This window comes from Peromyscus eremicus, chromosome 12 (genome assembly GCF_949786415.1).
Source record: "Peromyscus eremicus chromosome 12, PerEre_H2_v1, whole genome shotgun sequence".
NCBI lineage: Eukaryota > Metazoa > Chordata > Mammalia > Rodentia > Cricetidae > Peromyscus > Peromyscus eremicus.
In genome coordinates, this window is record NC_081428.1 from 58,720,570 (window position 1) to 58,734,346 (window position 13,777).

A 13,777-nucleotide genomic window follows, 5' to 3' on the forward strand; every position below is an offset into this window, starting at 1 on the left:
ATATAAACCCATAGGATGCTGGTGGAACACAAGCCAAAAGTTACTAAAAAGACTGAAGAAACGTATATGCAGTCATTAAGCATGAAGATTCTGGGTTTAAATCCCAGCTTATCGGCTGTGTAACCTTGGGCAAATTGTTTTATCTTCCAAGGTTTCAATTTCCTCATGTGGAAAGTGGAGAGAAAAATAATATCTGTACATAAGGCACAAGAGCATGAAAAAAGACAATGCATTTAAAATGTTTAGCACACTACCTGGTACATAGGAACAGCTGGATAAATAATAGTGGTTATTACAGAATAAGTGTTTCAGGGCCCTGAGGGCAAAGAGTTCAAGGGTTGGAGGTGGTAGAGCAAAGGGCTGAGAAGGTGAAAGGTCAGAGGTAGACCACACTGAGTGTTCATCTAAAGGCCAAGGCAGCATTATATGAAATTGATCTGAAGGTGGGCCGACATGTCAGAAAAAGCAACCGAGTCATTGTATAGCCCCAGAATTCACTGAAAAACTTTGCTTTTTTAGGTCTGAATTCAAGAACTTATTACTGCTATAGGAAATCAGACAGAAATGGTCTTAATGGACCACGTCAAAAAGAAGCATAAATATCCCACTTCAGGAAATCTGTTCTGAGGAAATAATCATCAATAGCCTAAAGATTTATGTCCAAGGATGTTCACTGCAGCATTATTTATAATGGTGAAAAATGGCTTACAGTCTAAATGTCCAACCACAGAGCATTTGCTAAATAAATTATGGTGCATCCATAGGATGGAATACAGGCAGCCATTAAGAAGTCCATTTTAGAAAAATACTGAAGACATGGGAAAATTATCACAATATGTTGTTGAGTGAAAAGAGCTGGGTGCAAAGTCTCCCACACATATGACCACAACTGAGTACACACCTCTCTTCGAGTACATGTTGAATAGATGCATTATTTTTATAAACGCTTTTTAAGACAAAAAGTGGCCAAAAATTATATTAGGAAGAGCTCCCATAATCAGTTTGTAATAAAAAGTCATTAAATTCAAAATGCAGGAACATTAGCAGTGGCTGTGATCTGAATGCTAGGAGCAAAAGGAATGGACTGTTGAGAAGATTGAGGGCTAAGAGATGCTGCATGCCATTGGCGCGAGGCCAGGTGGAATCTAGGAAAGATTTAGGTCAGTGGCTCCCAACCAGAGCTGCATATGGGACACACACACACACACACACACACACACACACACACACACACCAGTGCCAGGCTCTACCTTCAGGAATTCTAACTTAATTGAGGTCTAGGATAGGACAGTCATGTATAATTATCATATTCATATACATGGCCAAATACACACACACACACACACACACACACACACACACACACACACACACATACACGCATATATATAAAATTCAGATTTTTTTTTTTTTTGAGACAGGGTCTCACCATGTAGCCTTGGCTGGTCTGCAATCGGTTATGTAGACAGAGGACAGGCTAGCCTCAAACTCAGAGATTCACCTGCTTCTGCCTCCCTAGTATTGGGATTAAAGGCATGTGCTACCATGCCCAATTAAATATTTTATTTTTCTGTGTGTATGTGTATGTGAGTGCAGGCATTCACATGCTGTGGTGTGTGTGTGTGTGTGTGTGTGTGTGTGTGTGTGTGTGTGTGTGTGTGTGTAGGTCAGAGGCCAACTTTCAAGAGTTGGTTCTCACCATCTACCACTGCATAGCATTCTGAAAGCTAGCTGGCCCCATGAACTTCCAGGTGATTCTCCTGTCTTCAGGTCCCATCTGCAATAAGAGTGCAGGGATTAAAGGTACACCTCCCAGCCACTGGACTTTTACGTGGATTCTGAACTCAAGTTGACAGTCTTGTAACGTAAACATTCTTACCCACTGAGCCATCTTCCTACCCCCGTCATGTGTGCATTTTAAAGCTCTCTGGGTGATTCTTATAGGAACCAGTGAATTTAGCATTGACCTAGAGCAAGCCAGTGCTCCCAATATGCAGTGGTGTGCAGCCTTCTCTCCACTGGACCCAGCACACCAAACCTCTAGAGAGCTACAGCCTAAAGCACCTGCCTTATGTAAGAAAATTACCTTCAGCCTTGGGGGACATTAGCAGAGACACTCCTCATCGGGTCTCGGCCTGTTTGGAGGCTTTTGCTCAAGGACACTGCAGTGTTCTTACAGATTCCTGATGAGACCCAGTGCACCAACTGACTCCAAAAACAAACTACAAGCTTTACAAAAGCTAGAAGGATGAGAAGATGCCAGGATTCTGGGACATCTACCGAAACTTGGTCCCAGTGGTATTTTTCTCTTCTGCCCTGCTTTTGGACAGAAACAAACTCTGGCCAGTCAACAGAGCAAATATGTGGTCCCTGAAAGTAGTCTGCTTGAGGTGGCAGAGGCCTCTTGGAGGCTCCTTGTTTCCTCAAGGTGCCTTGGAGAAAGAGAAGACGGGACAGGCCACTAGAAACAAAAGTTGGTACTAAATGATAAGATCTCTCAGCTTCTCACCCCAGATATAGAATTACCGAGGACACCCAGAGAAGAGGAAGAGGCCTCTGGCTGTGCTTTGCACACAGGATCCATCCATCCCTGAATAATCAAGAGACAACTGCAGCTCTTTTGTTCTCTCTGCAGCTGGGATCCTGAAGGGCCCCCGGGACAGTCACTACAACCGTAAGGAGCGGGCTTTGGCTCAGGTAGACCAGTTGGTTAGCAAGGGGAGAAGGGCCTCAGTCGCCACCCCACAAGCTGTTTCCTTGAAGTTGTCCCTTTGGCGGCCTATGTCGTCTAGGGGAGGGAGAATCTACAAAAAGACAATTAATCTAGCGGTCAAAACCGTAGTGCATAGCTGTGCAATGTACTACCCACGTATTCATCACACACACACACACACACACACACACACACACACACACACACGTTCCCCTCCCCCACATGCTTACCTCAACAGCACACTTACTTCCATGGGACTTTTGGCTTAGGCTGAGGTTAAAGGGGGACTGTGCTTGCTTTCTGAGAAGGCAGAGACTGGCAGTCAGGTGAGCTTCCAAGAGGAGGGTTAGAAACTGGCCTAAAGCTAAAATTCCCCACAAATAATCCACAAGAGTCAAGAAGCAACTGCAGTCTCTACTAGAGATGGCCTTGGGGCTTACCCTCCTTTTTCTAGATGAGAAATCTGATAGTCTTACAGACAAGTCAGAGAGAACCCTCAAAGCTAACCCAGCCTCCTCATTAGGTGAAACCTATCTCTTCCCATGTGATCCTCTGGGAATGGGTAGAACAGATGGCTACTAGCTGTCCTCCAAGAACCAGCCTTTCCCATCACAAAAGATGCTAGCCAGCCAGAGAGGTTGCTGGTTCAAATGCAAAGATATTCTGATAATATCGACAAGGCTTCAAATTCAAGGGAGTTCTATGTGCAAGTCTGATTAAGCCACCCTTATTAAAGACTGATCAATGAGACCGCTTCATGGCGGGACTCAGCGCATGCAGCGTTGAAACCTCCCATGCACTCTGGGAAGGTCAAGGAGAATCCTCATCCTCCGGTTTCAAGCCAGACAGTGGAGAATGAGACACAGGCCAACCGGGAGGACTCCACTCAAGGTCAAATACTCCCAAGCTGTCGCTGGCCCCGGGTCCCTCCTCCTTCCTCCAGGACACCCAGCAGCAAAGTGGACAGAAAATTATCATCTTTTTTCCCCACTTTCAAGTCATCAACCCTAATAATTTCTTGTCAGTAAGCTCCCTGCTCCTGTCAAGATTAAAGCGGGCGTTCTGCAAGGTCTGGCTTACATCTCTCAGCTCAGGAAGGCAAAAAACACCAACGCAGAAGGGAAGGGGCATGGCAGAGCCACAGAACACACAGAACTCTGCTTCCAGTTGGAACTTCCCTAGCTGCCACTTTCTAGCATACAAGCTGGTTGAAGGAAGGTTTCCTCAGAAGGAACCCTTGGAGGAAGTCTGTCAGATGTGGAGAATGACACATACACAGCTAAGCAGATGTCATCAAACCAAAGCCACAGAGAGGGAGGTTTGGGAAGAGTAGCCTTATGCCTCTAAAAAAAAAAGTGTTGCCCATATAAGCTCCAAAAAGAGAGCTCTATTCTGTCAATTCAATAAAATCATGTTAGCCAGGACACCCACTTTGGGATCTTGTCATACATTTAAAACCAAGTTAGTTACAGCATTGTCAGAAATGTAAGATCATCCCAAGTGATGCTTGAATTCAAATGCAAAACGACGAATTCAAAGAGAACGTCTTCTATAGAAGTAACTACCATGCACACATACATCCCACATGTCATAGAAAATGGAGGCACACTGATCAGATGGCTGGCTAAGACAGAGATGTTGCCAGGCCCAGGGACATTCAAACCTTGAAGTATAAATTACCAACCAATGTCCCCTTCCAACAGCTGTCATCCCCAGAGGCCTGGCTTTGCCTTTGTCTATACCCTGGGTAGAAGGGAGATGTCCAGCCACACAGCAAATTAAAAGAGTCTGAAGTCACTGGAGGGGACTGTGGTATCAGCTAAGGAAGTGGAATCCTAGTCTTCTTAGTTGAAACCCTGGACTTCCAAATCCTTCGGACAAGTTGACATTAAATGTCAGGTCACCTAGACAAACGTACAGGGAGAAGTCACAGACACAGTAAATTCTATCACAGACACAGAGGCAAGGTTGGTAATCGCGTTCTCCTGGGGATGCTGATTCACACCCACAAGGGCGACCAAAGACAAGTCTTGTTTATTCTTCTATCTACAGCTCCCAGCGCAGGGCCTGGCAGAGAGCAGGTCGGTAATTAGGCAACAGGAATGTCTCACCTCTGTTGGTCTCATCTACCCTGTACCCAGAAAACAACACAGTTAACATTCGAGGATTACGAGACACATCAGGCTGCTGGTTACTGGGGCGTGAGTGGTGGATTTCAGACTCTGGCCCTGGGGTCCTTTGAGACAGTATAGAAGGTAGTGTGTACTTTCATCTTCTGTCTATAGAATGAGGTCCATTCTATCACCTCAGAGCTCAGTGGAAGCAATGAATTGGTTGACTGTAGTATCTAATTGAGCCCCTGTGGGATATAGCATGGAACCAACACCGTGGAACCAACATCAAGGATAGGAATGTTACGGTCAAAGTTCCAAAGAACTAGACCCAATACATTTTCTTGCCAAATTCACACACTCCACACAGCAACCTTCCTTCAGACTTGTTGGGTTGATTTTCTACAAATGGCTAGCATTCTTCCCCTGCTTCTTCTGGGGACTCCCTTCCCCCTTTTAGAACCATACTCAGGGCCCAAGCCTTTCTGGATAGTCCTTGGGATTCCTGAAGAACTAATGTGAACCTCCAGTGTTCCCTCATCATACTTCTGAAGGTTTTTCTATATTAGAGGAAAAAGAAAGCCATACATTCTTTTCCCCAAGTAAAGTATACAATTAGTTTACATCCACTAGATTAAAGTGGGAAGACTGACAGGAGCTTGAGTCCCAGCCTCAGCTCCATATCTGGAACCTTGTGTCAATGGGTGCACAGTGCTCAGAAGCTTTCATCACCTAAGAATTATCATCCCTCAGAAGAATGGTAAAAGTGACAGGAAGCTGGGATCCAAGACGATGAAGGTAGGGCAGGGCTGAGGAATATTCCCGTGGATCCCCAAGGTACAGAGAAACATAATAGCATGCCCCTCCAGAGTAGATATTCTCATGTCTTGAAATCTTAGCTTTTGGGGGCCTATAGATACAGGGAGCCAGATAGCTCCAAAGCTGTAAGTTGGGTTTGTTTGGACCATTTCATCCAAACAGTTTGACTTTAAACACCCAGTTGTCCTCAGCCAATCCACTCTAATTGCCTACCTGATCAGCATGTTGTTACCTTACATTCTGTAGGGTCTGCGTTTCTGATCTCCCCAACACCAACAATCTCCAAGCTCTCTCTCTCATCTTGAACCTTGGTAAGAAGTGATGAAGTCGGTCATGTTGACTCATATCTGTGATCCCAGCCATCAGGAGGCCGGGGCAGGCGGAGTGTCAAGTTTGAGGTCAGCCTAGGTTACTAAGATGTTGTCTCAAGAGGGGTGGGGGGGGGTGTTGCTGGAGAGATGGCTAAGTGGTTACAGTCACTTGTTGCTCTTGCAGAGAGCCTGGATTCAATTGCCAACACCCTCATGGTGGTTCTCAACCATCCCCAATCCTAGTTCCAGGGGATCCAACAGGCACACACATGGTACACATACATGCATGAAGGTAAAACACTCATACAAATAAAGTAAAATAAATAAATTTTAAAAACACCAAAAAAAAAAAAAAACCAAAAACTCCAAAAACTAAGCCTAACCAAATAAACAAAAGAAGCAGTAGATGGATGGGCTTTCAAGCCAGGATTCTTCCAACCTCAATGTGAAGGAAACATCAGCTGGCCTCCCAATCTCGCTCCCTTTTAGTCCGGCTCTTGAAATAAGGGAACTCCTCCTGTCAGGCCCTGGCCCTATAGGATCCTCCTTGGAAACAGCTGGTGAGGAAGGGTCCCAGTCCTGTTCCACCTGAGTCGCCAAGCTAGTTTCTCTCAGGAAAACCTAAGCCTCCCTGGGCACCAAGCCTCGCTGGGCAGAAATTCTGCCCTGTGCCTCGTGGTTGGTTGGTTGGTTGGTTTGAATCAGCACTAGTACTGAGTGTTGCACGCCATAGGTGCTTTAGAAACGCTTGAGGCTCCCACTGATGGAGACATAGAGATGAAGGATCTGCCATTCCTTCCCAAACTGGTGGTGGCAGCTGGTGATAAGCAGAAAGGATGCCAGCGAGCACACACCACACACACACACACACACACACACACACACACACACACACTCCCCTGGTTGTTCTTTCCTCCTCTAAAGCCCAGAAGGTCAGAAGGTTCTCGCTGCTAAGGAACGACACCCACCCCAGTTAACTCTCATTTTATCCTTCTGCTCCCTACACTGGGAAGAAGCTCCATTTGAGACAGGGTGGGGTTTTTTCTTACTTTGCTCCCTCCGCCATCCCCCCAGACACCCCCCCCCCAACTGATGAGGTCCCATTCTAAAGCTCGGGTTCTCCTCTGCCCCTTCCCCAAGGTCGTGGGCTCCGGAAAGATGAGAAAACACTTATAAAATGCCAGGGAAAAAAGGGAAGGAGGGTTAGGAAGACTGAAAATGGATGGGCTAAAAGACAAGGGGAGAGTGAGGATGGAGAAGATGGTAGAACAGAATGCGGTCCAAGTTGGTTCACGGTGGGGGTGGGCAATGGGAGAAGGGAGGAAGGAGGTTGAATTTACTTAAAGGGTGGAAGAAACAGATTGGAGTCGGGGCCAGAGAAAGTAGCATCTTGTAGGTTCTAGACACAGGTAAACTTCAAAGACCCCAGTCCTATTTGGTTGATCAAGAACGCGCGACCCACGAAGGTGGGCTGCCCAGATGAGCTCTGCGGGTTCTCTTCCTCTCCCACCGAAAGCCGGGAGAGAACCACAGGCCTGGGGGCAAGGTCCCGAGGCCACCGCTTTGGATCCAAACGCAAGGCCCACTCTTGTCTGGCGCAAGCAGGGCGAGACGACCTAGAACCAGGCCTGGGTAAGGGGACCAAAAGGGGTGAGATCGGCGCTTCAGGTGGTCGTCTGGTTCTTTAAAGTTTGAGGCAGGCAACGGAAACCCACAGCGTCTGGCCGATCCTGTCCAGCCTCGCTTTTTTTTTCCTCCGCGGTGGTCCTCCTGCTACTTCTGTCTCCGCTCCCGCCCGCCCAACTCGGGTCCCCGTATCCCCTTTCCAGTCCGCATCCCTCGCTGTGCCCAAGCGCCCCCCGCTCCCGCCCTCCGCGCTGGATCTCCCGCACGACGTGAGCGGAAAGTGAATGGGCAGCCCCAATCACAAAGACAAATTACCATGAGAAAAATAAATCAGGAAATCGCCCCTCTAGTCCCGGGTTCCCGCCGCCGCACCCACTTCACTGGCGGAGGCGGGAGCGAGGGGCCCCCGGGCTGCTCCATCCAGGGCCTGGGAGGACAGAGTCTGGGCTACGTAGGGCCCAGTCAAGACTAGGGTATCCTATGGCGGCGGGGGGAGGCTGGGAAGAATCCGGTGAGGGCCGAGTTAGTGGCGGCGGCGCGGGGACGTCCCTGCGCGGGAGATTTCACACTCTGAGCCGGCCACGCGTTCCCACGCGCCTCGCCTCCCTCACTCTCCCTCTGCCAGGTTTGCCCGCCCGCCCTCTGCTCAGCCTCCATCTCCGCCCAGTCTCCGCGCCTCTGTCCCGTTCTCTCCTCGCCTTTCCGTCGTCGGTCCTCCCCCCTCCTCCAGGCCCGGGCTCTGAGTCTCCGCCGCGGTTGCAGCCCAGACGCGCGGATCGCAGCCCCGTGGAGCCAGAACCCGGAGCAGGCGGGTGGCACGAGCGCAGCAGCAGCAGCACCGAAGGCGCCCCAGCTGAGATGGCCCTGGAAAGCGCTGAAGCCCAGGGACCCGCTCTCCTGCCCCCTGCAGCCTCTCCAACCTGCCTCCAACTTACCAGCGTCCCCGGACTCCTACCCCCCTACCCACCCGAGTTGCTGAAGTTTGCAACTTGCAGCCCCAGCCGGCGAGGGAAAAGCGCCGGGAGCTCCCGGACTCACCTCCCGGCAGCACACGCAGGTGCCGGGTTCCCGGCGGCCCTGGGCTCCCGGCGGTGCAGACCACGATGACGAACCCGAGAGCTGGTGGCCCGTCTGGGAATGGGGCGGCCGAACAAGAAGGATCCCGGTTATGGGCTCAGCGCTCCGATGCAGTCCCCGACTCCGGTCGGGCCCGCCTGCGCTCGGGCTGCTCCAACAGCCGCTGGATGCGCGGCCGACCCGCCGGGCTCGGCGGAGCTGGGCTCCAGCACCAACCCCCGCGCTCCAACTAGCTCCAGACCCCGCGCGCCGGAGAGAGAGGGGAGGAGGAGAGCGAGGGAGCAGAAGGGGAGGGGGGGAGCGGTGGGGGAGGAGTTGGGAGCCAGGGGAGAGAAGGAGGGGAGCGGGAGAGAAAAGGAGGAGGGGGATGGAGAGGACCTGCCCCTGCTAGCGCTTCACCCGCCAGCCCCAAGGAGCTCAGGAGAGCGCGAGGGGGCGCCCTGCATCCCCATTTCCCCCCTAGCAGGGTTCCGGCCCCAGGCCTGCGTGCTACTGGGAACGGTGGACAGAAGCTGCCTCTGTCCTAGGTCTCCGAGCTCTTCCCATCTTTTGTCAAGTCCCACCTTACCGTGCTCTGCCACCCCCACCTCAAACCAACTCCAACTTGGAGCCTGAGGACCCCCCCCTCCACACACACACATACCCAGGGCTCCCCAATTCCCCAACCCTTTTAGCTAGGGAGACACATTTCCCTGCCTGTGGATTTGAAATTTGAATGAGAAAAGGACCGCGTACCAAAACCGGGAGATCTGTAATAAACTCCAGTAACAGAGAGATGCTAGGCTGCTGAGCTGGACCGAAAAGCCAAAACTGGAGGGTTGTTGGTTAACCTCACACGCTACACGACCTTGAGAGAGGCTCTCCAAGCCTCAGTTCCCTCAGCCTGTAAATTGGGGTTGGTAACGTGCACCGTACCGAACCTTGAATGAAAAACCAGCAGGGGATCTAGGGAGTGAAATTGCATCAGGAACCCTAGGAGGATATCCAAGGGACGCAAGATCCCTGAGGGGCGGAGAGATCTCCGCAGCGGAGGGACTCTTAGCACAACCTCGCCAAGCAGGGTGGGATTGTTTCCAAGTTTAAGTGATCCAGTGTTTCTGGTGGCTAGAAGTCGGCAGGCAAAGTCGTGGAGAGCAAGCTTCAAACCCTAACTGCCAGGGCTGCAAGCACGGATGGAAAGAGAGCCCTCTGCTGAACAAAAGGGGTACTTCAATTATAAAATGAGGTGACCTAAGGCAGTGAAAGAGTGGGAAAGACAAAGGACCTGAAAAATTAAAAACAAGAGAAATGTGCTCCTAAGACAGAATCAGAGAGAACCGCGAAATAACGTTTTTGGGGAATAAAAACATTAGAAGACTTTCTGGAATGCGTTGGGAAATTGAAACAAGCTCCAGGTGAGGCACTTTGCGTCACAAAATGCTGGGTAAAGGAAACCCTGGATAAAGCAGAATGGAGGCAGTAGGAGTCTGGGGAAGCACTCCCTCCCGGCACCCCCAAGGTGATGGAGCAGAAAGGGCGTGCTCTAAGAAAGCCCTTTGTGAGGTGCTCTGAAAAGGGAAACAGTGCCAGATCGCAGAGATAAAGACTTTCTAGGGCAACAGAAATGCTGAAACTCGTAATGTGCTGAATAAAGAGGAACTCACAAAGATAAAGCCTATTCTGGGCCCAAAGGGAGACGCAAAGAAGGGGAAGGGAGGAAGCATAGTCTGGGCATAGACACGTCTAATACAGAGATCAGTTCAGAAGAAGCAGTGCGTGGTACACAGATCAAACCTCACAAAGACAAAAGGGTCTGCAGAGTGGAAGCCGCTTTGCAGAATCTCCAGCTGGGGTGGTCAGTTCTCCTGATACCCAATCTGGACCTCTTCCATGCTGTAAGCGCTGCCCCAACCCTCCCACACACTCCTAGTCTCTAGAGCAGGGGTTCTTAACCTGTGAGTCGGAACCCCCTTGGGGGGAGCGTCAACTGACCCTTTCATAGGGGTCATCGGAAAACACAGATATTTACATTATGATTCATAACAGTAGCAAAATTACAGTTATGAAGTAACGATGAAAATAACTTTACGGTTGGGAATCACCACAACATGAGGACCTGCATTAAAGGGTCACAGCATTAGGAAGGTTGAGAACCACTGATCTAGAGGATTGTTTTTGCCATTGCAAAAATACAAGTAAATGGGATATAAAACATCTCTTTTTTAAGACTTATTTTTATGTTATATGTATGTTCGTGTGTCTGTGTGAGTGTATGTCATGTGTATTCGGGTGCCCATGGAGACAAGAAGAGGGCATTGGATCCCCTGGATCTGGAGTTAGAGACGGTTGTGAGTCACCTGATGTGGGTGCTGGGAACCATACTCAGGTCTTCTACAAGAACAGCAAGGGCTCTTAACTGCTGAGCCATCTCTCCAACCCCTAGAAATATATTTTGATCAAAACAAAGGAATATTTTTTAGTTCCATAACTGCATGGAATGAGGAGAACTTCTCATTTATGAGATGCTGCACCGGCTCCAAGAGACCCGGTACATCCCTATCTCGGGTCTTAAGGGCTCCCGTCTTGGCCCCGCCCCAGGGGCAGGTCATAGGTAGGTGTGACAGTTACCACAAGCTAGGGGCAGTACTTCCAGGTCAAAGCTGGAACAACTACCTACTACACAAAGGAATATTTTTTTAGTTCCATAAACTGCATGGAATGAGGAGAACTTCTCATTTGTCTGACTGGGAGAGTAGATAAATGCCTTCTGGATGGTTCTGTGTGCCACGACTCTCTCTTGAAAAGCATCCAAAGCCTCCATCCTTCACACAGCCTCTCACCAGCCTTCTCTCTTCCCACTGTTTGAACTGTTTCCTCTTACCGCCACCATCCCGCATTCCCTCCTGGCTTTCCCTCTATGTCTTAGGAATGGGCCGGGGGGGTGGGTGGCACAGGAAGAGAAGAGGTGACACCCTTGTCCGGGGAAACAGGAAAGGAAACCATCCTCTTCAGGGAAGAGCCAAGGAGAGACACACTTGGGAGACACAGGCTGAGGAGCAGCCCTGCTTGCAACCCTGAGCTAATTAATCCTAATTGCATCCTACTGTGCTGTATTGATTATCAGTGATTATTCAAGGGCTCTCAATACCAGGGAGCTCCAGAAGCTGGACACTAAGGAAGGGACAGTTTCCTCATGAGCCCGGCTCACCACTGCTCCAGGCAGGCATCCCCTGGCATTTGCAAACCCCGCCTGGAGAGAATCTTAGAATTATCTACTTGGAATAAAATCCGAAGCATTGGTTCTATCATGGGCGGCTTCTGCCACTTCCTTAGACCTTTGCAACAACCTCTGCGATAATTACTTCTGGTAGGAGCCATCCTCCACCTACCCAAACACTGTTAATTAAGCTGAATGTAAATACAGCAATTAATGCCGAATTATCCAAAACAAACAAGCCAAAGAGCAGTGAACATGGGGCGTGGGGGGGGGGGGGAGACCGGAGTTCTTAGCGTTCACTCTTGATGTAGAAATTCCAGGGTTCTCCAGAGCTAAGATTCCAAGAGATTCAAGAGTACACACTTTGAGGTTCATGGGTGCCAAAGTTGAGAGGCCACGGCTGTCCCTTCCCTCTCTTCTGGGTGACAGAACTCCCTCTGAAAAATCATAAAGTACGGCTTCTCCCAGGAGACACATACTGTGCGTGTGTGCGTGCCTGCCTGCATGCCTCTGTGTGTGTGTGTGTGTGTGTGTGTGTGTGTGTGTGTGTGTAAATGCCTGTGCATAGCCTCAGCACCAGCACAAATCTTGTCTTACAGCAAAAGGCAAACAACAGCCGGCCGTATACTGATAGGAAAAGAAAATTGAAAACAAAAAAGCAGCAATCACTTATAACGACCAAATTGTTTCCTGGTCCCAGGATTGCCTGCTCATTGTGCCGTGGGATGACAAAGAAAAAAAAAAGCAAATTCCCATCTCAGAAGTCACCGTCACTTTGTGAACCAAAAGCACACTCAGGTCAGAGGAACTGGAGTGTCACTAAATGACAGCTCTGCCATTGTCCTCAACTACCGTGAGGGATCTTCCTTCCTTCCTTTCTTCCTTCCCCCTAAATTTCAGTGCCACTCACTATGTGAGGTGGAGAGGTTATAGGAAGACCCTCCCAGGCAGGCAGGGGAGGGAGTAAAATTCTAGAAAATGCAAGAGAAACTGCAGGGTGAGTGCCAGGCTGGGGCTGGGAGGGCCAATGCCCAGCTCTACCAGGCAAGCTAAGGACATCTTCCCTGAAAAGGGCCATTCTAACTGAGAAGGAAAGATGGGGCAGAAATTTGCCAGACAGAGAAGTGGGAGGAAGCAGAGTGTTCCAGGCAGAGGAAATAGCATGTATAAAAGCACAAGGCGATATAATTAGATTTGTGTTTGAAGAATTACTTGGCCCTGGTTAACAGATTCCGAGAGAGCTGAAGCCGTAAACGTGAGCAGGTGTGTTGTGTGTGGAAACAGCATCACAGCAGCAGTCCTCCTCCTCGGCCCCATGATGGCTAGGTCACTGAGGAGCTGAGTGACCTTGAACAAGCCTTTTATATCCTCCTGGACCTCAGTGCCTTGCGGCTACAATGAAAGGGTTGATCACCGGTTTCTCAGGCTCACAGAATTCCACCATGCTCCCTTCATTTGCCCATCCGTCTTTCAATCTTGCTCTAGATCATGCCCATGGCTGTAGTCATACAGTTTGTTCTTGCAATGTGCCTAGCACTTGACAGTTTATAAAGGTATCTTCTACCTGCTGGTTCTTTGACCTTCCCATGCATGTACGGGAGACAGGTATGCTGGAGCCATTAGTGGATCTTTCTAGTGCCCTATCTACAAACACCACCTCTGTGTTGCTGGCACTCAGGCTCACGTATGCAGCTCTGACCTCACTCTGAAAATATAGCTAACTGCTGTTCCTGCCTCTACAGCAGTGGTTCTCAACCTGTGGGTTGCGACCCTTTGGGGGTCAAATGACCCTTTCCCAGGGGTCAACTAAGACCATCAGAAAACACAGGTATTTACATTCCAATTCATAACAGTAGCAAAATTAGAGTTATGAAGTTATGCTATGGTTGGAAGTCACAACATGAGGAACTCTATCAAAGGGTCA

At 49.5% G+C, this 13,777-nt stretch overlaps 1 protein-coding gene across 1 annotated transcript in view; it reads right to left on the reverse strand.

Annotated features, from left to right (window-relative positions):
• Sema5b (semaphorin 5B) overlaps window positions 1-8,885 on the reverse strand; it is a 122,461-nt gene extending 113,576 nt beyond the window's left edge. The window contains 1 exon segment of the mRNA XM_059277090.1: window positions 8,619-8,885. The gene's annotated coding sequence lies outside the window, so the exon portion shown is untranslated.
• Between the last annotated feature and the right edge of the window lie 4,892 nt (window positions 8,886-13,777).